General features: G+C 46.7%; 2 protein-coding genes and 1 pseudogene across 8 annotated transcripts in view; 2 read left to right on the top strand and 1 right to left on the bottom strand.

Moving 5' to 3' along the window:
• Positions 1-26,004, bottom strand: part of RUSC1 (RUN and SH3 domain containing 1) — a 148,123-nt gene that overhangs the window by 71,049 nt on the left and 51,070 nt on the right. The gene's annotated exons all lie outside the window — the stretch shown is intronic.
• LOC126020739 (farnesyl pyrophosphate synthase-like) overlaps positions 1-26,004 on the top strand; it is a 340,408-nt gene that overhangs the window by 292,035 nt on the left and 22,369 nt on the right. The gene's annotated exons all lie outside the window — the stretch shown is intronic.
• Positions 10,793-13,969, top strand: LOC126020812 (farnesyl pyrophosphate synthase-like; annotated as a pseudogene).

The following is a 26,004-nucleotide window of genomic DNA, read 5'->3' as shown; positions in this document are numbered from 1 at the left end:
ATGCTCAGGAGTTACTCCTGACTGTCTGCTCAGAAATAGCTCCTGGCAGGCACGGGGGACCATATGGGACACCGGGATTCGAACCAACCACCTTTGGTCCTGGATCGGCTGCTTGCAAGGCAAATGCCGCTGTGCTATCTCTCCAGGCCCTACTTTATTTTATTTTATTTTATTTTTGCTACCTGGCAATACTCAGGGCTTATTTCTGACTCTGCACTCAACGATCACCGATGGTAGACTTAGGTAACCTTATGGGATTGAAATTGAATCAGCCATGTGCAAGCTGTGTTTCTGTGTTTCTGGCTCTGCTGACTCCTTGTTCTGATGGTATCTAGGATGCAGAGATTGGCAACATGGGGATGTAGACAGGGGAAGCTTTCCTAAAATAATTTCCTGTGGAGAGGCAGTAAAGTGACAGGTCCACTAGAGCCACATTGGTGGGGTTCCTCTAGAGTTCCCCTCTTGCCAGACTTGGCACTGAAGGGGCTTTTCAAGTGCAGATGGAGGAGTTGGCCAGGAGCAGCATATGGTTGAGCTGAGCACAGGACCTGCATGCGGGAGATCATATTGATCTTAGTGATCATACTGATCACTGAGTCAGATTGCCTGCCTAGGAGAGGGATATTTTTATTTTTTTAAATCGAATCACTGTGAATTACAACATTACAAAGACATTTGCGATTGAATTTCGAGCATGCAAGTGTTCTAATACCACTCTTTACACCAGTGCTAATGTCCCCAATTTACCTCCTGCCTCTCATGTTACCTCTGGGAAGCACATGTCCTTTGACGATTCTTGGTGTTCCCTTCCCAAATTTACTCCCATGCCCAGTTCCCCTGCTCTTCATTCTGTTACCAGTTGACAGTCCCCTAGAAAGTTTCTTTAGTCCCTCATATGAGAGAGATCATTCTAAGCCAGTTTCTCAACTTCTGATTTCACTCTGCATGATCCAGGGAGAGGAATTTTGTTTTTATTTTTGTTTTTGCTTTGGGCCACATCCAGAGGTGCTTGGGGGTTACTTTTGGCTCTGTGCTTAGAAATTACTCCTGTCAGACTTCAGGACCATATGAGATGTTGGGGATGAACCCTGGTTAGCTGTGTACAAGGCAAAAGTTCTGTTGACTCTGCTATTGATCTGGCCACAAGGGAGAGAAATTTTTTAATGTTATTTATTTTTTTTTTGGGGGGGGGGGCCACACCTGGCAGCACTCAGATTGAGGAGGCAGCCCAGGAGGAGCACTCTTATTTTTATTTATTTATTTATTTATTTATTTATTTATTTATTTATTTATTTATTTTGTAGTTTTTGGGTCATACCCAGCAGTGCTCAGGGGTTACTCCTGGCTATTCGCTCAGAAATTGCTCCTGGCAGGCTCGGGGGATCATATGAGATGCCAGGATTCGAACCAATAACGTTCTACATGCAAGGCAAATGACTTACCTCCATGCTATCTCTTTGGCCCCTGGAGGAGCACTCTTCTAACTGTGGTCCAAGATTGGGGGGAGAAGCCAAGGGGAGAAGGGATTCATGTTGCATGGCGGAAGGGGCCAGGAGAACTGTATCCTGGGTCCTCTGTGTCTCCATCTTTCCCTTACTCCCCTTTGCCTCCACAGATCCTGGAGTACAACACGCTTGGGGGCAAATACAATCGGGGCTTGACAGTGGTGGCTGCCTACCGGGAGCTGGTCGGGCCCAAGAAGCAGGATGCTAAGACTATCGAATGTGCCCTCACTGTGGGCTGGTGTGTGGAACTGGTGAGAAGGGCAGACTCACGGTGCCCTGGCGTGGGATGGCAGAGCCTGAACATCCGTTGAGGGGTGGTTTTCTGTTGCCCTCCTAGGCTACAATAGAGGCTGTTTTACACAGTAATGACAAGGGGTGACAGATGTGGGGATGCTCTTTGGAGTGACAGTTATTTGTTAACGAGTGGTGGCTCAGCCTTAGAGCTGAGAGAGGGGTGTTGCCTCTTTCCTCTCACAGAGGACAGCAGCTAGTGGCCACATTCTTCCAGGGAAGCAGTCTTCCTTGGAGATCAAGAACTGGCACAGGGCCTGGAGTACAAGCATGGGTTTTGCATAGAGCCAGCCATGCCTGGACACCATGGGATTGACCCTGGTGGTCTTCCACTCTGCAGGACTCTCAGAGCACGAAATCCTTGGTATCTGATTGAACTACAGGTACTCTTGGCCTAGAATCGTAGGGAGGAACCCCTCCTCCAAAATGAGAACTGGAACTCACTGGGTAGATTTTTGTTGTTGCTGTTGTTATTGTTTTTGTTTTGGGCCACACCTGGTGACACTCAGGGGTTACTCCTGGATATGCACTCAGAAATCACTTCTGACTTGGGGGACCATAAGGGACGATGGGGGATCGAACCACGGTCCGTCCTAGGTTAGTGCATGCAAGGCAAATGCCCTACCTCTTGTGCCACCACTCTGGCCCCTCACAGGGTAGATTTTTTTTTTTTTTTGTGGTTTTTGGGTCACACCCGGCAGTGCTCAGGGGTTATTCCTGGCTCCAGGCTCAGAAATTGCTCCTGGCAGGCACGGGGGACCATATGGGACGCCGTGATTCGAACCGATGACCTCCTGCATGAAAGGCAAACACCTTACCTCCATGCTATCTCTCCGGCCCCACAGGGTAGATTTTTAAAGTGTTTTAAAATGAAGTTCCGTAAAGTTCACAAAGAAGACATTTCCCTGAGCACTAGAGAGCTAGCACAGGAGTTGCATGTTCTTGCATGTGGCTGACCCTGTGATTCCCTTCTCTACACAGTATCCTTTGAGTACTGACAGGAGTGAATCATGAGCACAGACCTAGGATAGGCCTTAGCACTGCTGGGTTGGCTGTCTCCCCACCCAAAGTAATAAAATAAATAGAAGAAGGGGTGGTGGTGCAGCAGTAGTGCATTTGCCTTGCATATGGCTGACCTACGATGGACCGTGGTTCAATCCCCCAGTGTCTGAGCGCATAGCCAGGAGTAACCCCTAAGCATCAAGGGTGTGGCCCAAAAAAGGAAAAATAAAAAGATGCCCCACAAATGCTCCAATTTCTAGCATCGCTGGTAAAATTGCTATTGGTCCAGATTCTTGCATACAACAATTGGTGCGAGCGGGTTGAGGCTCCTTAGCTTTCTGTTTGCTTTCTTCAATGTTCTGTTTCTGCTTTGCTCCAGGCTTCCTGTCTCCTATTCCCAACTCACTTGGCCCTGAATGTGTCTGATTCTGGCCCTAGTGGGATACAGAGGACTGGGCTCCAGGATGGTTGAAGGCACTGTGCTCAGAGAAGGGCTCCAGATTCTGCAGTGCTGAGCAAAGCTCACCCTAGGGCAGGGCTGGGGTGCAGGACCTGGGAATGGAGACCTCTCTCAGGCCTGGTTGCACCCTTGCTTCTGGAGTTTTCTGGGCTATAACTCGATCATTTTAGGGGTGGCTATGGCTTCCAGAATTCTCCCATTGTTCAAACTCCTTGATTCTGTTCTATTTTCTTTACATTTCTCCTTTTTTTCCTTCTACCTCTTATTTTTCAATTTCAGTATTCACTTCCTAAGAACAAGGACATTTGCCTATTGCTCTTCCACAATTTCAACTCTCTTTCTTTGGATGCAACCACAAGATGTCGTAGCTTATAAATCAAAGGAATTTGCTGCTCACAGTTCGCAGGCTAGGAATCCAAGCAGAAGGCCCTGCACACTGGGTGAGGACTGCTTCCTGTTCCTCCTGCTAGGGAGGGAATTGTAAGAGTTGTCTTTTATATATATTTATATATACTTGGCAGCACTCAGGGGCTACTCCTGGCTCTATACTAAGAAATCCCTCATGCAGGGTCGGGGAACCATATTTGCACCAGGATTCACACCACCGTCCTCCTCCATACAAGGCAAAAGTCTTCCCTCCATGCTATCTCCCCGGCCTGTGGAAAAGAAAAATTTTTGGTGGTGGCGAGCAAACTTAGGGCCTCAACTCTGTGAAGTGTGATCTGTCCCTGAGGTCCAGCCTCACTTTTCTGACTTCAGAGTCTGGAACTGCCCTGATTATTTCATTGTGATTACAAGCAGCTAAACAGATAGAAACATGGGTTAAAAAGCTAGGGCACATAGAAAGCTATGTGGGGGGAAACTGAGTACTTGCTTTGTATGCAGGAGGATGGGGTTCTGTTTCAGCACTGCCCTTAGCCTGAGCAGGGAGTAACCCAGAGCTACAGCCTGGTGCACCTAGCCCCTTCTTCCCAAAATAACACTTTGTGGTGATGTGGTATTCCATTACTTCCCAATATAGAACAGACCTGTGAAGATCATTTAAGCAACGACAATTGGGGCTTCATGGGCTGTGCATGCTGTGGAGACTGGGGTACTGGCAAGTGTTGCTTGGTGCCATCCATGAGCAACCACTGGGGTGTGACCCCTCAACCCAAAACAAATAAAACCCAATGCAAAAATCCCCCTGTAGATGCCTGACCTTTTCTGGGCAACGACGTGGCTGAGTGGTCAAGTTCATGCCTTCTACGTGTGAGGCTCTGAGTTCAGTCCCTGGCACTGCTACAAATAAAAAATTTTGATTATAGGGGGCTGGAGAGATAGCACAATGGTAGGGCATTTGCTTTGCATGTCGACCTGAGACAGACCCAGGTTCAATTCCGGGCATTCCATGTTTCCCCCTGTACCTGACAGGAGTGATTTCTGAGCCTGGAGCCAGGAGTAACCCCTGAGTGCTGCTGGGTGTGACCCAAAAACAACAACAACGAAAAAAAGAGAGAGAGAATTCTGATTACAATTGTGCAGTGTAGTTAGTTGATCTTTAAAGGCACAGACTGACCCTTGCTTTTAGCTCCCCCATCTCAGGATGGAATGCAGGACTTCATCCATTCAAGGTGCTCTTTGGAGCCCCATCCCTGGCCTGGTTGTGGTGCTTTTTGTGACCCCCTGCTCAGCTAGGTTGAAGTATCATTGCTGGGGTCAAGGGAAGCACAGTGTGCATGTCCCAGAGATCTGGCTGAGGGGTGCTGGTGGGAGTAAGGAGTTTTGTGGGCTGTTGTCAGCAGATGCTCAAGGCCCTTGCCCAGCGGTCAGGGCTAAAGAATGGAGACTGTTCTGCAAAGCTGTTCAGGGTGCTGAAGGCAGTGCTTGACTGTAGGGGTGGGGGGCTTTGAGCTTGTGTGTGTTTCATTCAGACAGCCTGGGCTCTGCTAATCTGGGGATACTGGAGGGAAAGTAGGAAAGAGGCACCTCCTGTGAACTCGTCCTCCCACAGAGTCCTTGACTGGTGACACATCAGACCATTGGATGAAAGCAGAGTTGGGACCATGTGATTGTACTGCAGGCAGGGCATTTGCCTTGCACATGCTGGACAGAAATTGATCCCTGGCATCTCCTATTTCCCCCAATAGAGCCTTGAATAACTCCTGAGCACTGCTGGGTGTGGCCTTCTCCTCAAAATAAAATTTCGCAGAGTCAGGCCCAGAGTCATAGTGCAGCAAGTAGGGTTCTTGCCTTGCATGTGACTGACCTGGGATCAATCCCTGGTATCCCATATAGTCTCTACAAGCACAGTAAGGAGTATTTCCTGAGTGTGGAGCCAGGAGCAACCCTGAGCATTGCTGGGTATGGCAAAAACAAACAAACAAACAAACAAACAGTAGAACCCCAATAAGCTTTTCTTCTTCATCCCTGGGATGTGCAAGTGTGGTCTGGCTTTTCCAAAAGTCTTGGAATCTTCCCTGGAGTTCTTAGCAAGAGAATACAGATGTTTCCTCATCTCTCTGATACCAGGGGTTATCTGGGGCTGCCTGACTTCTCCTTTTTGTGAGTGTCTTTTATGTGGTGCTGAGGAACAAACTCAGGTATTATACTTGCAAGGCATGTGCTGCACCTGAGCTTTACCCCTGCCCTATTTGTTTTGCCTTTGGGGTCATTCAGGCCATGCGTAGCAGCCATTCCTGGCTCTGTGCTCCAGGATATGGTATTGGGAATAAACCAGTGTATTGGCTGTAGTTGCTGACTAGACAAGCACTTATTTTTTTTTGGTTTTCAGGCCACACCCATTTGATGATCAGGGATTACTCCTGGCTAAGTGCTCAGAAATTGCCCCTGGCTTGGGGAGACCATATGGGACGCTGGGGTATAGAACCGTGGTCCTTCCTTGGCTAGCGCTTGCAAGGCAGAAACCTTACCTCTAGCACCACCTTGCAGGCCCCAGACAAGCACTATTTTATATTTTATTTTTTGATTTTGGAGTCACACCCAGTGGCAGTCAGGGATTATTCCTGGCTCTATGCTCAGAAATCGCTCCTGGCAGTCTCGGGGGACTATCTGGGATGCCAGGACTCGAACCAGGGTCCGTCTGGGTTGGCTACAGGCAAAGTAAATGTCCAACCACTGTGCTATTGCTCCGGCTCAAAGAGTACTTTAACCTTCGTACTGTCTTGGCCTCTTTGGCCTCTCTTTTTTTTTTTTTTTTTTTTTTTTTTGCTTTTTCGGGCCACGCTCGTTAGATGCTCAGGGGTTACTCCTGGCTACGTGCTCAGAAATTGCCCCTGGCTTGGGGGGACCATATGGGACACCGGGGGATCGAACCGTGGTCCTTTCCTTGGCTAGCGCTTGCAAGGCAGACACCTTACCTCTAGCGCCACCTCGCCGGCCCCATTTTGGCCTCTCTTGCTTGTGTTTTTTGTTTGTTTGTTTGTTTTTGAATTAGGTCAATTTTCTGGTAGACTGGCTGCCAGGTTAGCATGAATATTTCTGATAATCATTTTATGACAATAAATGACAGTAAAGGATGGTCAGATTGAACAAATCTAGAAGCAGCTGGAGGCAGGGATAGCCGGAAGTAGTGGGATGGGCATGGTCATAGGCCTGGCATGACTGGATGCAGGGGTAAGTTGCGCAGAGCAACACTGGGTGTGGCTGCCCAGGCTCTTGCCAGAACAGATCCAAAACTGCTCTAGGGGTAAGGTGATATTCCCCATTACCCTCTGCTCTCAACATTGAACGTTTTTTGTTTGTTTGTGCCATACCCAGTGACTCCCAGGGGTTACTTCTAATATGTGCTTAGAAATTGCTCCTGGCTTAGAGGACCATATGGGACTCTGGGGGATTGAATTGCACTCTGTCCTAGGCTAGCATGTGCAAGACAAATGCCCTACCACTTGCGCCACCACTCAGGTCCCAGCACTGAACGTTTTAATCCCACTTTGTAGTTGGGAAGCCTGAGCCCAAAGAGGACTGAGAACTCTCCAGAAGGCTATAACACACTGAGGCAACCTCAGACCACCCTGCTGGCATAGCACAGGTAGCCACTGTCACCCGTGGAAGGGATAAGCAGCCTCAGATTCTTCTTCCATCTTCTAGTTCCAAACTTTCTTCCTCATGACGGATGACATCATGGATTCGTCCATAACTCGCCGGGGGAAGCTCTGTTGGTATAAGAAGGTAAAGTGGAGGTGGGGTGGGGGACTGCCTGGAGACTTCCTGAAGCCATGGGGATTTGTTAAGTGCCAAGCCTGAGTCTGATCTGGGCTGCCACCTACCTTGTTTCCTCTATACCCGGGACAGCCGGGCATAGGTCTGGATGCTCTGAATGATTCTCTGATGGTGGAGGCCTGTATCTATCGTCTGTTGAAGCGCTGCTGCCGGGATCAGCCCTATTACCTGAACCTCATTGAACTCTTCCTAGAGGTGCGTTGCAGGCTCTTGTGGGCACAGTAGATCAGTCAGCCAGGTCTTCCTGGAAGGGGAGGAAAGTGAGGAAAGGACTTGGCTTTGGGTCCATAGTGGACTGGCCGCTGTGGTGGCAAGGAGGCATGGCTTGATACTTCGTAGGAGAGAGATGAGAGAGGAGAGGGAGAGGGAAGAAGTGGGGGAGCAATGGGGCCAGAGAGATAACATGGAGGTATGGCATTTGCCTTGCATGCAGAAGGTCGGTGGTTTGAATCCCAGCACCCATATGGTCCCCTGAGCCTGCCATGAGCAATTTCTGAGCATAGAGTCAGGAGTAACCCAAGTGTTGCTGGGCTTGACCCAAAAACCAAAAAAAAAAAAAAAAAACGTGTGGGGGAGAGAGACAGAGAAGAAGCAGCAGCAGAAGAAGAAGAAGAAGGAGGAGGAGGAGGATGGGGAGGAGGAGGGGGGGAGGGAGAAATAAGGGGGGCCGGCGAGGTGGCGCTAGAGGTAATGTGTCTGCCTTGCAAGCGCTAGCCAAGGAAGGACCACAGTTTGATCCCCCAGCGTCCCATATGGTACCCCCAAGCCAGGGGCAATTTCTGAGCGCTTAGCCAGGAGTAACCCCTGAGCATCAAACGGGTGTGGCCCAAAAAAAAAAAGAGAGAGGGAGGGAGGGAGAGAGATGGGCCTAGGCATCCTGCTGCCCTCCTGACTTTGCCCAGTGTTTAGTAATGAGGGATGCGGGGTTCACAGACCATCTTTCTTTTCAGATAACCTATCTGACTGCAGTTGGTCAGACTCTAGATGTCATGACAGCCCCACAGGACAGCGTGGATCTTGGAAGATTCACCGAAAAGAGGTGAGAGGGGCAGAGGGAACCACATGACCAATGTGATATGTAAATATGAGGGGGTGCTGCATTGGGCTTTGCCTCCTGAGGGTTCTCTTCTTCCCTGCTCAGGTACAAAGACATTGTCAAGTACAAGGGTGCCTTCTACACTTTCTACCTTCCTGTGGCTGCTGCCATGTACATGGTGAGTGAAGCCTCATCCCCCACCCTTTCTTCCTAGGTAACTTGACCTTACCTGCAAGACCCCGCCCATTCCTGGGAGGGGTCTTGGAAAAGGTAGATAAAGCCTTTGACCCAGGGGATTAGGCCCCTTTTTGCCTTTTTGGTCTTTGGCCAGCATGGAGGTCAAATGGAAGATGACTGAAAGGAGTTAAGATGCAGGGCTAGCTAAGAATAGCAAATGCTTAAAAGGTTATGATATAGGCCACACCTGTGGTGGACAGGGCATGAATAAAGTTGATGCTTCCTGATGCCTGTCTCTGGATGAGTCTGATTCCGCCGTTCACCGAAACCTTGGACCCTCCAGCTGAATGGGGATTGCGGAGCCACGTGGCCTGAGATGGCAGAGAAAAATCCCTCCATCACCATCCACCACCACCGTTAATTATTTAATACAACAGTGAGTAGTACACGCTCTCCGTCCCACCGTCAGTATGGAGTATATGGCTTGGCTTGGGCCAGTAGCCCATGAAGTAGTACAGTGACTAGAAGTTTCTTCTCAGTCTTCTTCAGAGTGAATCTGCACTTTGTGCTGGAGAGATGTGCAAAGAGCTGAGTGCAGGTTTGCATGCAGGAGTTCTAGGTTCTGTGCCTGGGAAACCCCCACCACCCCAATACAACAGCAACTACAAACACTCCACTTCAGCCTTGTAAAAATGACCTGTAATTTTTTTTTTTTTTTTGGTTTTTGGGTCATACCCAGCTGTGCTCAGGGGTTACTCCTGGCTCCATGCTCAGAAATCACTCCTGGCAGGTACAGGGCACCATATGGGATGTCAGGATTTGAACCAATGACCTTCTGCATGAAAGCCAAACGCCTTCCTCCATGCTATCTCTCCGGCCCCGTCACCTGCAGTTTTTAGTGATGGACAGTACTAGGGGTTGTACCTCCTGTACCTGAATTGGAAGAACCTCAAAGAGTGAATTCTGGGGTCTGGAGTGGTGGTGCGAGCGATAGGGTGTTTTCCTTGCACACGCTAACCTAGGACAGACCACTGTTTGATCCCCCAGCATCCCATATGGTCCCCTACACCATGAGCGATTTCTGAGCGCATAACCAGGAGTAAACCCTGTCACCGGGTGTCACCCAAAAACAAAAACAAAAAGAGTGAATTCTGGCGCAGAAGCAGAAAGAACATTTGAAGGCAGTTCATAGAATGTAGTGCTGACTCTGATCTGTCTTTTCCATGTCTCCTTTTCATTGTGAAAGTTTGAAATGGCATAACAGATTAGCATGAGGGATACAAACTAAATAGGGAAGAGATGGTGTGAGGATCTTGGGAATTGATTTATTTCTCTCAGGACTCATGGGAAGGCTGAGAAAATAATAGTTGGGATGGGATCAGTCAGAATTATCGAATTCAGGACTGGAGAAGTAGCATGGAACATTTGCCTGGCATGCAGAGGAACGGTGGTTCAAATCCCGGCATCCCATATGGTCCCCAAGCATGCCAGGAGGAATTTCTGAGCATAGAGCCAGGAATGTGACCCAAACACAAAACAAACAAAAAAAACCCAAAAAGAATTATCTAATTATTTTAGTGGGGGCATACCTAAAGATGCTCAGGTCTTACTTCTGGCTACACTCAGGAATTACTCCTGGCAGGCTTGGGGAAACCATATGGGATACTAGGGATTGAACCCGAGTCAGCTGCATGAAAAGCAAATACTCTAGCTGCTATATTATCTCTCTGGCTTTAGTCAGAACTTTCTATATTGGGGATGGAGTGAGGGTTCAATGGCAGATAAGGCATTTATCTTTCATGTGACTGACCCTATTTGATTCCAGGCACTGCCTGTGGTTCCCTGACCACTACAGGCATGATTTCTGAGTGCAGAGTCAGGAGTAACTTCTGAGCATTGTGGGTGTGACCCAAATAAAAAAAAAAAATCAAGCAAGATTCTTAGACTGTGGTATAGAGGAATAGCTGTTTTCTCTTTGGCTGTGCTGTGTCTCTAACTAGGGTCTCAACATGTACCACTAGAGCTCTACCACAAAGCTACATCCCTGGGCCTGATCTAGGAATCTTTGAAAGGAGAGGAGATATGACTTGGGGGCTGCACATGGGTGTGGCACGCAAATTACAGACCAAAGTGCTGTCTCGGAAACAACACCCTCCTTCTTGACTATTTCTAAAACATAAAAGGGACACGTGTATCTCCTTAGTATATCTCAGATATATTCCCTAACATCTATATCTGTTTTCGAATATCTTCTCATTTAGTGACAATTTTGCCACTGTTCTTTTTTTTTTTTTTTTTATTTGATTCATTGTTTGTTTTTCACCCTTTGAGATCTGTTTTATAAGCAATACTGGTAGAAGAGTATCTCTGTGTAGAATTCATGTTTGAACCAACATGTTGGACTTTATTCACCGGCCCCCAGATGCACCAACAATATCTTGTGGCATTGTTTCTCTTTTGCATAGGCACATTAAAATGGGAAAATAATACATATGCAAACAAGTTCTTATTTAATAGAGATGGGAACACAAATTTGGTAATGCAGTTAGGCCTTATACCCTGAACATTGGCATAATGATTTGGCTTAGGCCTCAGTATAATGGGCATTACCCATACACCTCTGAACAATGGATACCATCTATGGAAACAACCACAATTGACTATAACATTACCAAGATCCAAACCTCTACCAGAGAAGACCTACCACAGCTCTGGCATTGACTTACTCCATAGAGTGCTCTCAACACCCAGATGACTCAGCAATAGCTTACTTGCAGGGCAGATCCCTCCACATCTAATGGTGTGCTGAAACTAGACGATGTTCCACATCAGCCTGACTTTGATGAAAGAAATGCATAGAATCCAGAATATTTAAATATAGGAACCTGATACCAACAACAGCTAAAGTGTGAAGAAGTTTCACCGGGACCATGGAGAATGACTCAGGTTGGACAGACTGGTATGCCTGGGGTCCAGGCATATGCCAATAAACTTCGGAGGTAAGGCCTTCTTGTAATCAGGCCAAGGATTTTTTTCCGTTTTCCCCATATTTTTCTGGGCCTATGCAAACAATGGCAATTGCCACTGTCACACCTTTACTATTTTTTCAACCCTTATTCTTTAAGAAAAACAAAAACACAAAAAAACAATTTACTGCACTTAAAAACAAATAACTGGGCCCGGGGAGATAGCACAGCGGTGTTTGCCTTGCAAGCAGCCGATCCAGGACCAAAGGTGGTTGGTTCGAATCCCGGTGTCCCATATGGTCCCCCGTGCCTGCCAGGAGCTATTTCTGAGCAGACAGCCAGGAGTAACCCCTGAGCAATGCCGGGTGTGGCCCAAAAACAAAAAACAAACAAACAAATAACTGTAGTTGAATGCCTCTCTCGAATACAAGCAGAGGATAGGAAGGGGGAAGGGGGGCATTGGGAGAGGGAAATGTAACACTGGTGAAGGGAAATGTTCTGTTTCTGACTGTAACCCAGTATAATCATGTTACTTAAATAAAAAATATATTAAAATAAAAAAGGTTGTGGCATCATGGGAGAGGACAGGGAGGAAAGGGCAGGTGCCTTTGGCTGAACAGACCTTTTCCACTGTAGGCAGGCATTGACGATGAGAAGACTCATGCTAATGCGAAGAGAATCCTCCTAGAGATGGGAGGGTTCTTTCAAATCCAGGTAAGTAGTGCCAGACACTGGCAGAGAGTGGGTGCCAGCTTCCTTCTCAGAGGCTCATCAGACCCCCATTTTTTTTTTTTTTTTTTTGGTTTTTGGGCCACACCCGGCGATGCTCAGGGGTTACTCCTGGCTGTCTGCTCAGAAATAGCTCCTGGCAGGCACGGGGGACCATATGGGACACCGGGATTCGAACCAACCACCTTTGGTCCTGGATCGGCTGCTTGCAAGGCAAACGCCTCTGTGCTATCTCTCCGGGCCCCCCCATTTCTGTATTTCCACCCCACCCTCACCAGGATGATTATCTGGACTTCTTTGGGGACCCCAGTGTGACGGGCAAGATTGGCACCGACATTGAGGACAACAAGTGCAGCTGGCTGGTGGTCCAGTGTATGCAGCGGGCCTCGCCAGAGCAGCGTCAGATCCTACAGGTGCCCAGACTGCTAAGGACGGGGACCAGAACATGACCAAGAACAGAAATCTTGGCATTGTCAGGGACTTTGAGATTATAATTTGTGTGACAGTGTCGTAGTACAGTACGAGGAAGTGGCCAAACTTCCAATATACGAAACCTCTTGGCATAAAATATTTCGGGCCCAACATTTCATTTTGCTGTTAGGCCACACCATGTGATATGTGTTTATTGCTGGTGCTTCCTCAAATAATACTGCAGAGGGGCCAGAGAGAAGCATACCTGTAGCAGTAGCACGTTTGCCTTAGATGCTGAAGGACAGTGGTTCGAATGCAGGCATCCCATACTGTCCCCCGAGCTTGCCAGGAGCAATTTCTGAGCGTAGCGCCAGGAATAACCCCTGAGTGCTGCCAGGTGTGACCCAAAAAACAAACCATTCCCCAAAATATACTTCTGGACAGGCTCTGGGGACCCATATAGGATGCCAGGGATTGAACCTGGGTTAGCCACATGCAAGGCAAGTGCCATACCTGCTGTATTATCGCTCTGGCATAGGATGCCCAACATTTCAATTGCATCAAATGTTGAGAAGTGGGGCTAGAGAAAGCTGTGGCCTGAGCCAGTATCTGATGAGGGTGAGGGCAGTAGGAGTGGGTAGAGGCTTCAAGCCCATAGGGGCCACTTGAAATTAACTGAAGAGTGAGGTTGGTGGATTAGCGCAGCCAGTAAAGGATGCTAGGGGTTGGATCCCCTCGGCATCCCCCTTGTTCTGTGAACACCCCTAGGAGGTGATTCCTGAGTGCAGAGCCAGGAGTAAGGGACTGCGAAACTTCCGGGATGTTACATTCCCACCCCCTCCCCCCCACAATTGACTGAGGGAGAGCCAAGGGAGACAGACATCGACAGGAATTGAAGAGGAGAGTGGAGGGGTTCTGGAATGAGGCTAAGTCCGTTTCCTACCCTGAATCCCTTTCAGGAAAACTATGGGCAGAAGGATCCCAAGAAGGTGGCTAAAGTGAAGGCGGCTCTATGAGGAAATGGATCTGCGCGGCGTGTTTCACACGGTATGAAAGAAGACAGCTACAATCGCCTTGTGAGCCTCGTGGAGATGGATGCGAAAGCCCCTGCCAGCCGAGCATCTTCCTGGGGCTGGCACAGAAGATCTATAAGCGCAGAAAATGGACCTAGGGTGCATGGCGGGGAAGCCCTCGATAAATAAATTATTTGTTAAACTTGTGTTTCCATGCCTGCTGTTCTGCCAGGGGTCCTTTTTGATCCAGTACAGGGCCGGGTGCATGGCCATGAGGCTGGACAAAAGCCCGACCCTCTGGGGGGTGCATCCTCAGGAGCCCCCAAGAGCTGTGAGCTGCAGGAGTGGGGGCGGAAGCAGGCTCCAAGGTCGCAGCCCAAGCCTGCCTGCTAGAGCCAGGCGTCATCCCTAAAGCCCTGGGCCTCCATCCCTCCAGAGCACTGCAAGGCCTCTGGGAGCATCTCTAGGGTCCACCTCACGACTCACGAAGTGGCCCCAAGAACAATAAAGAGGAGGGTGCTGTCCTGCGGGAGGAGGGGGGGATGGTCTTGACGTCAGGGCGGGGGTGGGATCTTGGCTATACCACACCCCGGTCTTGCGTGATAGGGGCGCAGCTGCGTGGGGCGGGTTGTGCTGTCGCCCTTCCCCAAGTTTTGTGCTTGGAGGGGCCGCGGGGGAGCCCCTGGTCCGGACCGCAAACCGCACCGGGAGCGGGAGTGCTTGCTCTCCTGCCCAGGAGACCTCTGTATCCCAAAATGGTCCCCCCCCCCCCCCCAGCCTGCTAGGAGCAATTTCTGAGTGCAGAGCCTGAAGTAACTTCTGAGTGCCACTGGGCATGGCTCAAAAACTAATCAATCAATAAATAAAGTTTAAAAAAAAATCTACAATTTGGTTTTGAAAGGGGACAAGAAGTTTTGCTTTTTGGTAAGTGCGTATAGTTTAAGTTTGAGTTTCCTTAAGTTTTCAAGGCCCTGAATTAGGCTGTCAGGAAGGCCTGTTTCAAAGCCAACCGGCTGGCTAATACTGAAAGAGATAAGAACCTGGCTCTACTCAAGGAGGCAGTGTATGCCCAGTTTGCTCAAGCTTTCTGTTATCTCTGCTTGCAAAACTTTCAGTAAGGTGGCCACCCCCACCTCCATCCTTTGAAGTAAAAAATGTAACGACTTTAATATTTTTCTGAAGGATAAGAATGTAACTCTTTAGTGGGTGGCCTTTAAGTTATAATGATTGTTTCTTTGTGTAAACTTTGTTGGGGTGGGGGATCAGTCCCCCTCTCTCTAGCGGCATCTCGACGTTTCAAGGAGAGTCGGAAGCCATGCAAATTTGCAAAGGGTGGATTTATTTTTCTGGTGCCAGGGTGACACCAGGTCAGTGCTCAGGGATGAACCCCAGAGCAAAGACCCCAACCATTACTTAAGCAGTGTTTTTATAGAGCACTTTTCCAAAGGGACAGAATATGTCACAAAAGTAGTATTCCGTTTGTTACATATTACTTAGGAATACAATACAGCACAACTCAGCTAAAAGAGAGATATTCGGCAAAACAAAGAAACAATCGTAAAGCCTAACAGACCACCACTAAAAGTTACATTTTTTTATCCTACAGAAAAATATTAAACTTTTTTTTTTTGTTGTTGTTTTTGTTTTTTGGGCCACACCCGGTGACGCTCAGGGGGTTACTCCTGGCTATGCGCTCAGAAGTCGCTCCTGGCTTGGGGGACCATATGGGACGCCGGGGGATCGAACCGCGGTCCGTCTCCTAGGCTAGCGCAGGTAAGGCAGGCACCTTACCTCGAGCGCCACCGCCCGGCCCCAGAAAAAATATTAAACTTAAGGTCACATTTCTTTACCTTAAAGGCTGGAGGTGGGGGGTGGCCGCCTTACTCCACCTTACTAAAGTTTTGCAAACAAAGATAACAGAAAGCATGAGCAAATTGGGCTTATATACTGGCCTCCTGGAGTAGAGCCAGAGATTCTTATCTATTTTGGCCAAATCTAGCCTGTGGCTCTGAAGGTCACGAAAACAGGTCGCCTTTGTAAGCTTAGGGAAACTTCAAACTTAAACTATAAGCATTTGGGCCTGGAGAGATAGCACAGCGGCATTTGCCTTGCAAGCAACTGATCCAGAACCAAAGGTGGTTGGTTCAAATCCCGGTATCCCATATAGTCCCCCCCGTAGCCTGTCAGGAGCTATTTCTGAGCAGACAGCCAGGAGTAACCCCTGAGCAATGTCGGGTGTGGGCCCAAAAACCAAAAGAAAAAAAAACCAAAAACAAAACAAAACAAAACAAACTATACACATTTATGAGAAGCAAAAACCTTCTTGCCCCTTTCAACTTTTAGTGGTGGTCTGTTAAGTTTTAATGATTGTTTTCTTTGTTTGCTAAATATCTCTTCTAACTGAGGTTATGCTGTTTTCCTAAGTAATATGTAACAAACGGAATACACAACTACGTCAGTGAGGTATGCTGTCCCTTTTTTAAAAAAGTGTTCTATAAAAACCCTGCTTAAGTGATAGTTCGGGGTCTCTGCTTTGAGTTTCAACTCTTGACTCTGACCCTGGCGCCAGAAATAAATCACCTTTGCGACTAGCATGGCTTCCATCTCTCCTTGAAATACTCGAGACACCGCTCCGGAGAGGTGGGGACTGATCCCCGACCCTAACAGTTTAACCCAAAACAAATCTTCCCTGTATCTGTTTATAATCTGATTTAACCCTCCCTAGTTTCTTTGTATTTGTTTGTTTACAACTTGGTTTGATATTACCCTACTTACCATCTTGTTTTACATGTCTCCAGCATACCTGACCAGGACTGGCTCAGGGATAGGCCTTTGTCCCTCACTTCTCTGCCCCTGAAGGGTGGTCTCTGTACTCAATAAAAATGGCAGTTCTGGCGCCAGAGCAGTGGGGCAGCGGTAGGGTATTTGCCTTGTATGCAGCTAACCTAGGATAGACTACAATTCAATCCCTAGAGTGCCATATGGTCCCCCAAGCCAGGAGCAATTTCTGAGCACATAACCAGGAGTAACCAACTCCTGAGTGTCACTGGGTGTGGCCCCCCAAAACAAAAATATTAAAAATAAAAACACCAAAATAAACAGCAGTTCTGGTAGTCAGCTGGCTTTCTCGGCTTGGCCAAACATGTTTGAGTCACAGAAGCAACCTTACCCAGTTCTCCTAAACATTCTTATTTTTTTTTTTTGGTTAGTTTTGTTTTTATTTGGGGGGGGGGGGTCACACTTGGCAACGCTCAGGGGTTACTCCTGGCTCTACACTCAGCAATCGTTCCTGGCAGGATCGGAAGACCATATGGGATGCTGAGATTCAAAACCACCGTCCTTCTACATGCAAGGCAAATGCCTTACCTCCATGCTACCTCTTTGGCCCCTCTCCTAAACATTCTTGTTATTATAAGAGAAATATAATGTCCATTGAAGTTCTAGAATAAGGAACTAGAGAGAGAGAGAGAGAGAGAGTACAATGGGTATGGTACTTACCTTGCATACAGCCAACCCTGGCTTAATTCTTGCCACCATATTGGATCCCCTGAATGTAACAGCTCCAATTGCCATAATCCAGCCTGGGAGAATATGTCTGAAGCATAGTTGCAAGGATTAATAAAACAAGATAGTCATAAGGGAGAGAAAAAGGATGGGATCAGGATGCTTCTAGCCTTGTGGACTGAGAGTACCTCAACCCTCTTCCCCTGCAATCTTTACTGTACAAACTCAATCCACATGGGGTAAGGGCAGACATGACAGACAAAAGTACAAATCTCACGCTATTCAAGCCTAGGTAGGTCTTTTACATCTCAAAAAGGGTGAGTGAATGGAAAAGAAAACTAGGGAAAAGTCAGTTTTGGGTTACCCAGGGCATGAGTTCTGGGTGTATGGCAACACCTAAGCACTACCAGGAATAATATCCACAGCCCAGAGTGATGTTACAGTATGAAGAGAGTTTGCCTTGCATGTGGCCCATGCAGATTCAATCCCTGGCATCCCATGGAATTGGATATTGCTGCGGACTGTTTTATCCTGATGAGATAAAAAGTTCCTAAGCATAACCTTAGTGAGTTCATTTTCCCACTGAAAGTCAAGTGGAAGCACGAAGAGGTGAATATGGAATAATGAATTATGAAACATGAAATGAATGAGACCACACAGAATGCATGGGGACTTGCATCTAGAAAGGCGAAGATAAATTTATTTTTTGAGCTGGGTAGCTTTTAAGGGTTGAGCTTTGGAATGCGGGGTGTAATTTTTGACATCAAAGAAAGTGGGAGATGGTTAGGGAAACAGAATGAAAGACCATGGCTAAAATTTGCATATTAAAGAACCGATACTGAAGGTGAAAGGCAGTTTTGTTTTGGGTTAGCTTTGTTTTGGGTAAGTAGGAGAAACCAGGTAATTTTCAGGGAAGTGGGAAGAGAGAGAAATGTTTTAGAGTTTTGGGGAAAACTGAAAATTGCTTTACTATGAGCTAAGTTTTGGGAAAAACATGATCTTGGCGCCAAGGTAGCAGAGATCAGAGAGCTGGTCAGTGGGAGACTTTTGGCGGGATTTATACTGTGCTTCTTTGTTAAAAAGAATTACTGAGGCCTGATTTCTAATAATGGTTAAAAATAAAGAGAGAGATAGTTACAACCACGTTTTAGAATTATGGCTGGGCCCGGAGAGATAGCACAGTGGCGTTTGCCTTGCAAGCAGCCAATTCTAGGGACCAAAGGTTGGTTGGTTCGAATCCCGGTGTCCCATATGGTCCCCCGTGCCTGCCAGGAGCTATTTCTGAGCAGACAGCCAGGAGTAACCCCTGAGCACCGCCGGGTGAGGCCCAAAACCAAAAAAAAAAAAAAAAAAAAGAATTATGGCCAAACAATCCACGCAAAGGGTCAACTGATTTGACTGCTTTAAGCGGGCCTTTTTGGCAAATAATTATTTTTCAGGAGTGCAACACTTTTCTGATGTGTGTATCCTTCCTGAGTGGGGTGTAACAGGATATAGTTCCCCAAGCACCACCAGTGGTCATTTCTGAAGGCAGAGCCAGGAATGCCCCCTTGAGCATTGATAGGTGTGGCCTTCCCATTTAAAAAAGATATAAAAAAAAAGAGGAGTGACCCCTAAGCACAGAGTCAGGAGTAAGCCCTGAGCACTAACCTGGTCTAACCCCAAACCCAAGCCAATTAAAACTATTTCTTCTCATATCAGCCAGAAAGGAAACTCTGAGAGAAATGAGTTTGCTTCTTCCTATGAGTAGATTGAGGACATCAAACTTCTCAAATGAACCACTGTAGGCAGGGCACATGCCTTATATGTGTCTGACCTGAATTCAAAGCCCAGGACCACGGATGGTCTTCCGAGAACCACAAAGAAGAATCTCTCAGCTCAGAGCCAGAAGTAAGAGTGAGCGTGAGTACTGATGTTTGTGGCTCCTAAACAAACAACAAACAAAAAACCCTTCTTTTTTTTTTTTTTTTTTTTTGTGGTTTTTGGGTCACACCCGGCAGTGCTCAGGGGTTATTCCTGGCTCCAGGCTCAGAAATTGCTCCTGGCAGGCACGGGGGACCATATGGGACACCGGGATTCGAACCGATGACCTCCTGCATGAAAGGCAAATGCCTTACCTTCATGCTATCTCTCCGGTCCCAAAGATACATTTTTTTTTTTTTTTGGTTTTTTGGGCCACACCCGGCGGTGCTCAGGGGTTACTCCTGGCTGTCTGCTCAGAAATAGCTCCTGGCAGGCACGGGGGACCATATGGGACACCAGGATTTGAACCAACCACCTTTGGTCCTGGATCGGCTGCTTGCAAGGCAAACGCCCGCTGTGCTATCTCTCCGGAAAAGTTAATTCTTTTTTTTTGTTTGTTTGTTTGTTTTTTTTGTTTTGTTTTTTTTTTTTTTTTTTTTGGTTTTTGGGCCACACCCGTTTGACGCTCAGGGATTACTCCTGGCTATGTGCTCAGAAATCGGCCCTGGCTTGGGGGGACCATATGGGACGCCGGGGGATCGAACCGAGGTCCGTTCCTTGGCTAGCACTTGTAAGGCAGACACCTTACCTCTAGCGCCACCTTCCCGGCCCCCAAAAAACCCTTCTTAAGCAAAAGAAGTTGTTGCTCTGCTTGGGTAAGAGCTAAGTCACCTGGTGGCAGTCAGGAGTTATGCCTAGTACCCCCTGGCAGCCTGGGGGTGAGAGGAGTTATGGGGTGCCAGAAATCAAACACAGGTCAACTGAGTGCAATGCAAATGCCCTATCCACTGTGTTATTGTTCTGGCCCTTTGACGTTCTTTCTGATTGGCAGATCTTCAGCAGAAACAAACCTGTCACTTTTCTGGCCAGCCTGCCAGTGTACAAGGTAGAAATCAGAGAGCATGCCGGGTATGTGGACACATGTCCCGTGCTCATACTGCAAGATTCCCACTTAACAAAGGGAGGGCTGGCTCTACAGGCCATACAGATACAAGAACAGTCCTTGGCAGATTCTTCCCCACCCTTGTGCAACTGATTAGCTCAGTAAGGGATGTGTTGGATGAAGCTGGTTGACAAATATCCTATTATCTATCTCTGTTATTCTCTTGAATAGGTTTAACACTGTTGCTTTAGTATCTGTTATTCTAAGACCTCTTTTACTACCGTATTTGCCGGCGTAGAAGACGACCCCCTAATTTTGCTGTTAAAACATAGGTTTAGGGGCCGGGCGGTGGCGCTAGAGGTAAGGTGCCTGCCTTGCCTGCGCTAGCCTTGGATGGACAGTGGTTCGATTCCCCGGTTTCCCATATGGTCCCCCAAGCCAGGAGCGACTTCTGAGCGCATAGCCAGGAATAACCCCTGAGCGTCACTGGGTGTGGCCCAAAAACCAAAAAAAAAAAAAAAACACCAAAAAAAAAATAACAAACATAGGTTTAGGCCTATATTCGCTGTATCAGACAGAACGTTCCTGTGCTGCAACTGTATGTACCACAGTGAGCCAATCACAACAAGCAAAGATTCAAAGGTTATACTGTCATAGACTTCCTCTCTGACTCTGGCCAATCTGAGCAGGCTTTTTACAGTGTAGATTCAAGTCCAGAACATTGTCTAATTTGCATGCATAAAAAGCCTACTAGGATTGGCTGAGTTAGAAAGGCTGTCCCAGCAGCCTTGCAGTGATTCGTGCAGGATCGAGCTGGAAAATTAGTTTTGTGGCAATATTCAGACAATTTTTCTTTAGCGGCATATTGAAACATTTTTTGGGATATACTCGGTGTATAAGACGACCCCCGATTTTCGGTTGACTTTTTTTGTTTCAAAAGTCGTCTTATGGGACTGGGAAGGTGGCGCTAGAGGTAAGGTGTCTGCTTTGCAAGCGCTAGTGTACCATGGTTCGATCCCTCGGCCAGGGGCGATTTCTGAGCACATAGCCAGGAGTAACCCCTGAGCATCAAACGGGTGTGGCCCAAAAACCAAAGGAAAAAAAAGAAATAAGTCGTCTTATACTCTGGAAAATACGGTATTTCATGTGATTGTTATCTCCGACAAAAACAAAGTTTCTAGGTCAGAGAAAGTCATAACAGTTGAACCCAGACACCACAATCATTGCCCTACAAATGGCCCAACTTCATTGCTTCACAACTAATTTCAGCAGACCAAACTGTCAAGTATATAGATAGATTGTCAATTAGCAACAAAAGGCTTAAGAAATCCTCAGCCAATGACTTAAATAACCCCTTTTCAACATATGACACTTTTCACAATTTTTTTTGTTGAACTGGTTTTATTGTTTGTTGGTTTGTTTCTGGGCCACACCTGGTGATGCTCAGGGGTTATTCGTGGCTATGCGTTCAGAAATCGCCCCTGGCTTGGGGGACCATATGGGATACCAGGGGATTGAACCGCAGTCCGTTCTAGGTTAGTGTGGGCAAGGCAGATGCCATACCACTTGCACCACCACTCCAGCCCCTTATTGAACTGAACTGCTTTTTATAGTTCTATATACCATTTCATTGTAACCCTTATAAAACATTGTAGTTAAAGTTTAATTAAAAAACAAAACCTCTCTCTCTCCCTCTCTCTCTTTCTCTCTTTTTCTTCTCTCCATGGTGGAAAGATCCCCAGAACCATCTCATCACTCTAGTTTGTTTTGGACATTTTCTGTGGTGGCTCTATTCAGACCCACTTCCCTTTCCCTTCGGGATTGGGGTGTGAGGAATTACCTACATCTGGCACCCAATTAGGGGCCTCAACAATACTGGGTGAGATGATTCCTGGGTGGAACAAGTGGATAATTATGCGGATAATTCCCTGTTGGGTAAGGGCCATAAACCCCTTTGGATCAAGGCTACAATAGTGTCCTGGCTCTAGAAGAGAGACCTTGGCCTTTCATGTCCCTTACCACCTTTTTAACATTCTTTAGCAAGTTTTTTACAGGAGTAGTAATATGTACACTAGGCAATTTGGTGTTACTCTTAGTAGGCTTTATGCTACTTTGGTCCTTTTCCATGTATCGTGCATTATTGGATGTACAAACTAAATTTTCCCAAATGTCTTCCACATTGGAAAGTAAAAGCACTTTCTCGGTGGTGACACATGCTCAAAGTAAAAGCCACTCCAAGGTCAATAATTCACTGTGCGCCACTGGCATGAAATCTGCTGAGACTAATGTATCAGATAAAAGAATGCTGGAGATAGGCTGGCTACTGCCTCTTCAGAACCAAAGTTCAAAAGCAAATCTGTAGGAATGCCCCCACCAGTCCTCCACACAACCTGGCAAAGAGAGCTTGAGATGTAGCTTTCCTGCCCCTGCCCATCATGAGGGTAATGAACCACCATCCTACCTGGGTGTGAATATGGCCTTGCTCAGTGGATTCAAAAACGCCTGTTCACAGTACGGACTGATTTCAGCGTTTTGTATTGAATTCTATACTAATTGGAGTGAGGGTGGGCTTCAGACGCCTCAGGATTTTGTTTTTGTTTTTTGTTTTGGGGTCACACCTGGCAGCGCTCAGGGGTTACTCCTGGTTCTACGTCCATAAATCACTCCTGGCAGTGTCAGGGGACTGTATGGGCCGCAAGGATCCAAACCACTGTCGATTCAAACCACCTGGATTCTAACCCCAGTCAGTTCTGCATCAGCTGTTTGCAAGATAAACACCCTACCGCTGTGCTATCTCTCTGGCCCCTTTACAAAGATTTTTCAAAGCATTCAGAGCCATATGCAAAATTCCTGGGTAAACTGATAGATGCTGTCCAGACACAAATTAAAAGTAAGCAGGCACAGCAGCACCTAATAAAATCATTAGCTCTTGAGAATTCCAATGAAGACTGCCAGGCGATGTCATGGGGTGTTTAAGGGCTTGTCAAAATATTGGATCAATTGAGCATATAAGGCTCATGTCTATGCTATGCTGTATGGAGACAGGCTCAACAAAAAGGCTCAGGAGAATAGGAATGAATCAAGCTATCCTTCCAGAGAATATAGAGCCTATAGGACCAAGATCTACATAATCATTGGAATGTGAATATTATATCCCTCACTCAGTCTCCTCCTTGGCCACTAATTCAGAGGCCATGCTTTTTAAATTGGCATCTCTGTGATTCAGCCACCCTGCCACCCCTCAGCTTTTAGTGAAAATACCATGATCCTGCGTGGATGATGCAATGGCTCCTTAACAAAACAAAATTAAAGGCACAACTAGACTTGGTAGAGGAATAGCTTAAACTGGGACATATTCAGATCTTATTTTCAGAATGAAACTCTCCTGTTTTTGTTATACAAAAAAAATTCATGTAAATGTCGGCTGTTAATTGATTTAAGAAATGTTAACTAGGGGCCGGGAAGGTGGCGCTAGAGGTAAGGTGTCTGCCTTGCAAGCGCTAGCATAGGACGGACCGCGGTTCGATCCCCCGGCGTCCCATATGGTCCCCCAAGCCAGGAGCAACTTCTGAGTGCATAGCCAGGAGTAACCCCTGAGCGTCACGGGTGTGGCCCAAAAACCAAAAAAAAAAAAAAAAAGAAATGTTAACTAGGGGCCGGAGAGATAGCATGGAGGTCAGGCAGTTTGCCTTGCATGCAGAAGTAGGTGGTTCAAATCCTGGCATCCCATATGGTCCCCAGAGACTGCCAGGAGCTATTTCTGAGCATTGAGCCAGGAGTAACCCCTGAGCACTGCCAGGTGTGAACCCCCCAAAAAATAAAAGAACAAAAAAGAGAAATGTTAACTAAAATGGTCCCCATGGGTGCTTTACAACCAGGTCTGCCCATCCCAGTGGCAGTACATAAAGGATGGCTGATGCTGGTAATAGATATAAAAGATTGGTTTTATTATATATCCATACTCTCAGAGGACCACAAATGCTTTTTATTCTTTATTCCCTTTTTAACAACAGGGCCTCCAGTGGTTAAGTGGTGATTTCCGTGAACTGTTTTACCTCAAGGAATGAACAACTTACCTATCATGTGCCAATACTTGGTTTATATGGTTTTATGCCCTGCTTGCACAATATTTTCCCATGCTTATATATTTTATTATATGAATGATATCTTGTTAGCACGCTCTAACAACAGAGATATTTAGGTTTTATATGATGAAGCCATGACATGTTTCCTGGCAGCTGGTTTACAGGCTGTCACAGAAAAAATTCAGACACTACCCCTGCATAAATACTTGGCCTATGTCCTGGAGAACACTACAGTGTGTCCCTAGAAAAAGTATCCATCTACCAGAAAGATCTCAGAACTTTTAATGATTTTCAGAAACTGTTGGGTGACATTAATTGGATTTGTTCCTTCTTTGGAATTCCCAACTCTGAGCTCAGCAAAATATTCCACATCCTGCCCTGGATAGTCCTAGGCAGTTAATTCCTTAAGCTCAAAAGGAATTAGACTATTTCATAGACTGGCTCCAAAATCCAATTTATTTAAGTTCATACCTGGAGAAAATGTATAGTTACAAATCTTTGCAACCCTCAAATCCCCAACCACTGCTAGAACCCAATTATCAGAACCATTAGAATGGTTTATTTAAAATAACAGTCTCACACTGTTGTTCCATATTTAGAGTTAATAACTGCTCGGATAATCAAAGGCAGACTGTGGGCAATTGCCCTGCTGGGATAGGATCCTGATATGATAATTCAAAAAAGGAAATAGAATCCAAAAGCTGGAGAGATAGCACAGTGGTAGGGTGTTTGCTTTGCAGATGGCAGGCCTGGGTTGGACTTGGGTTCAATCCCCAGCATGCCATTTGGTACCCTGAGCCCTCCAGAAATGATATCTGAGTGCAGAGCCAGGAGTAACCCTGAGCACTGCTGGGTGTGGCCCCACACACACAAAAAGAAAAGAATCCATTCTGTCCCTCAGCAAGGTTCTTCAAAGAGCCTTAGATGATTTCTCATGAGATATCTCCTTCTATTACCCCATTAGAAAATCCTGGGATATTTATTTTGTTTGTTTTTTGGGTCACACCTGGCAGTGCTCAGTGGTTACTTCTGGCTTTATGCTCAGAAATTGCTCCTGGCAGTCTCAGGTGAACACATGGAATGCCAGGACTCGAAACACTGACTTTCTGCATGTAAGGCTAATGTCCTACCTTCATGCTATCTCTCCAGACCCTCCTGGTATATTTCCTAGAAGGACTCATTATGTAACTTCTTCAATAATCTGTCCTTCCCTCATATCAAAGGCCCCATGTTTTATATCAATAGTTTATTCTCAGGGAACAGTTGGAACATGGACCCCTTGCTGACCAGAACAGTGTCAACAAATGGATTTTGCCATGTTGATTTACTTACTTTCCCATTTCCCAGGTCCATATAACATGGTGAGTGACTCAGCATACATGGTCAGCCTTTTCCCTGGATTTGTCACTGCCTCCCTAAATACCCATAACCATGTGGTTCAGTACTTGCTTCAGTAATTACAAGTTCTTTTGCAAAAGTGCTCTGAACTGCCTATTTTTATTACTCATAATATTCTCATTTTGGCCTCCCAGGGCCGATGGCTCAAAGAAATGAAACTGCTCCTTCACTTGCCAGTGCCTGTTTTTACCTCACCTGTAGAAGAGCATCAAGCCCTACACACAAACACCCGATGACTTCATGTACATCATTGCTTCCCATGGAAGCAAGCCAGAACTATTGTTGAGGTATGTAATATCTACCCCCCTTTGAATAAAACCTTAGATGTAGCTGGAGCCAACCAACCCCTGGAGTCTGCAGA

This window comes from Suncus etruscus, chromosome 10, assembly GCF_024139225.1.
Source record: "Suncus etruscus isolate mSunEtr1 chromosome 10, mSunEtr1.pri.cur, whole genome shotgun sequence".
NCBI classification, from domain to species: Eukaryota; Metazoa; Chordata; class Mammalia; order Eulipotyphla; family Soricidae; genus Suncus; species Suncus etruscus.
Note: the sequence above shows the minus strand (reverse complement) of the source record. Positions and strands in the feature narration are given on the sequence as shown.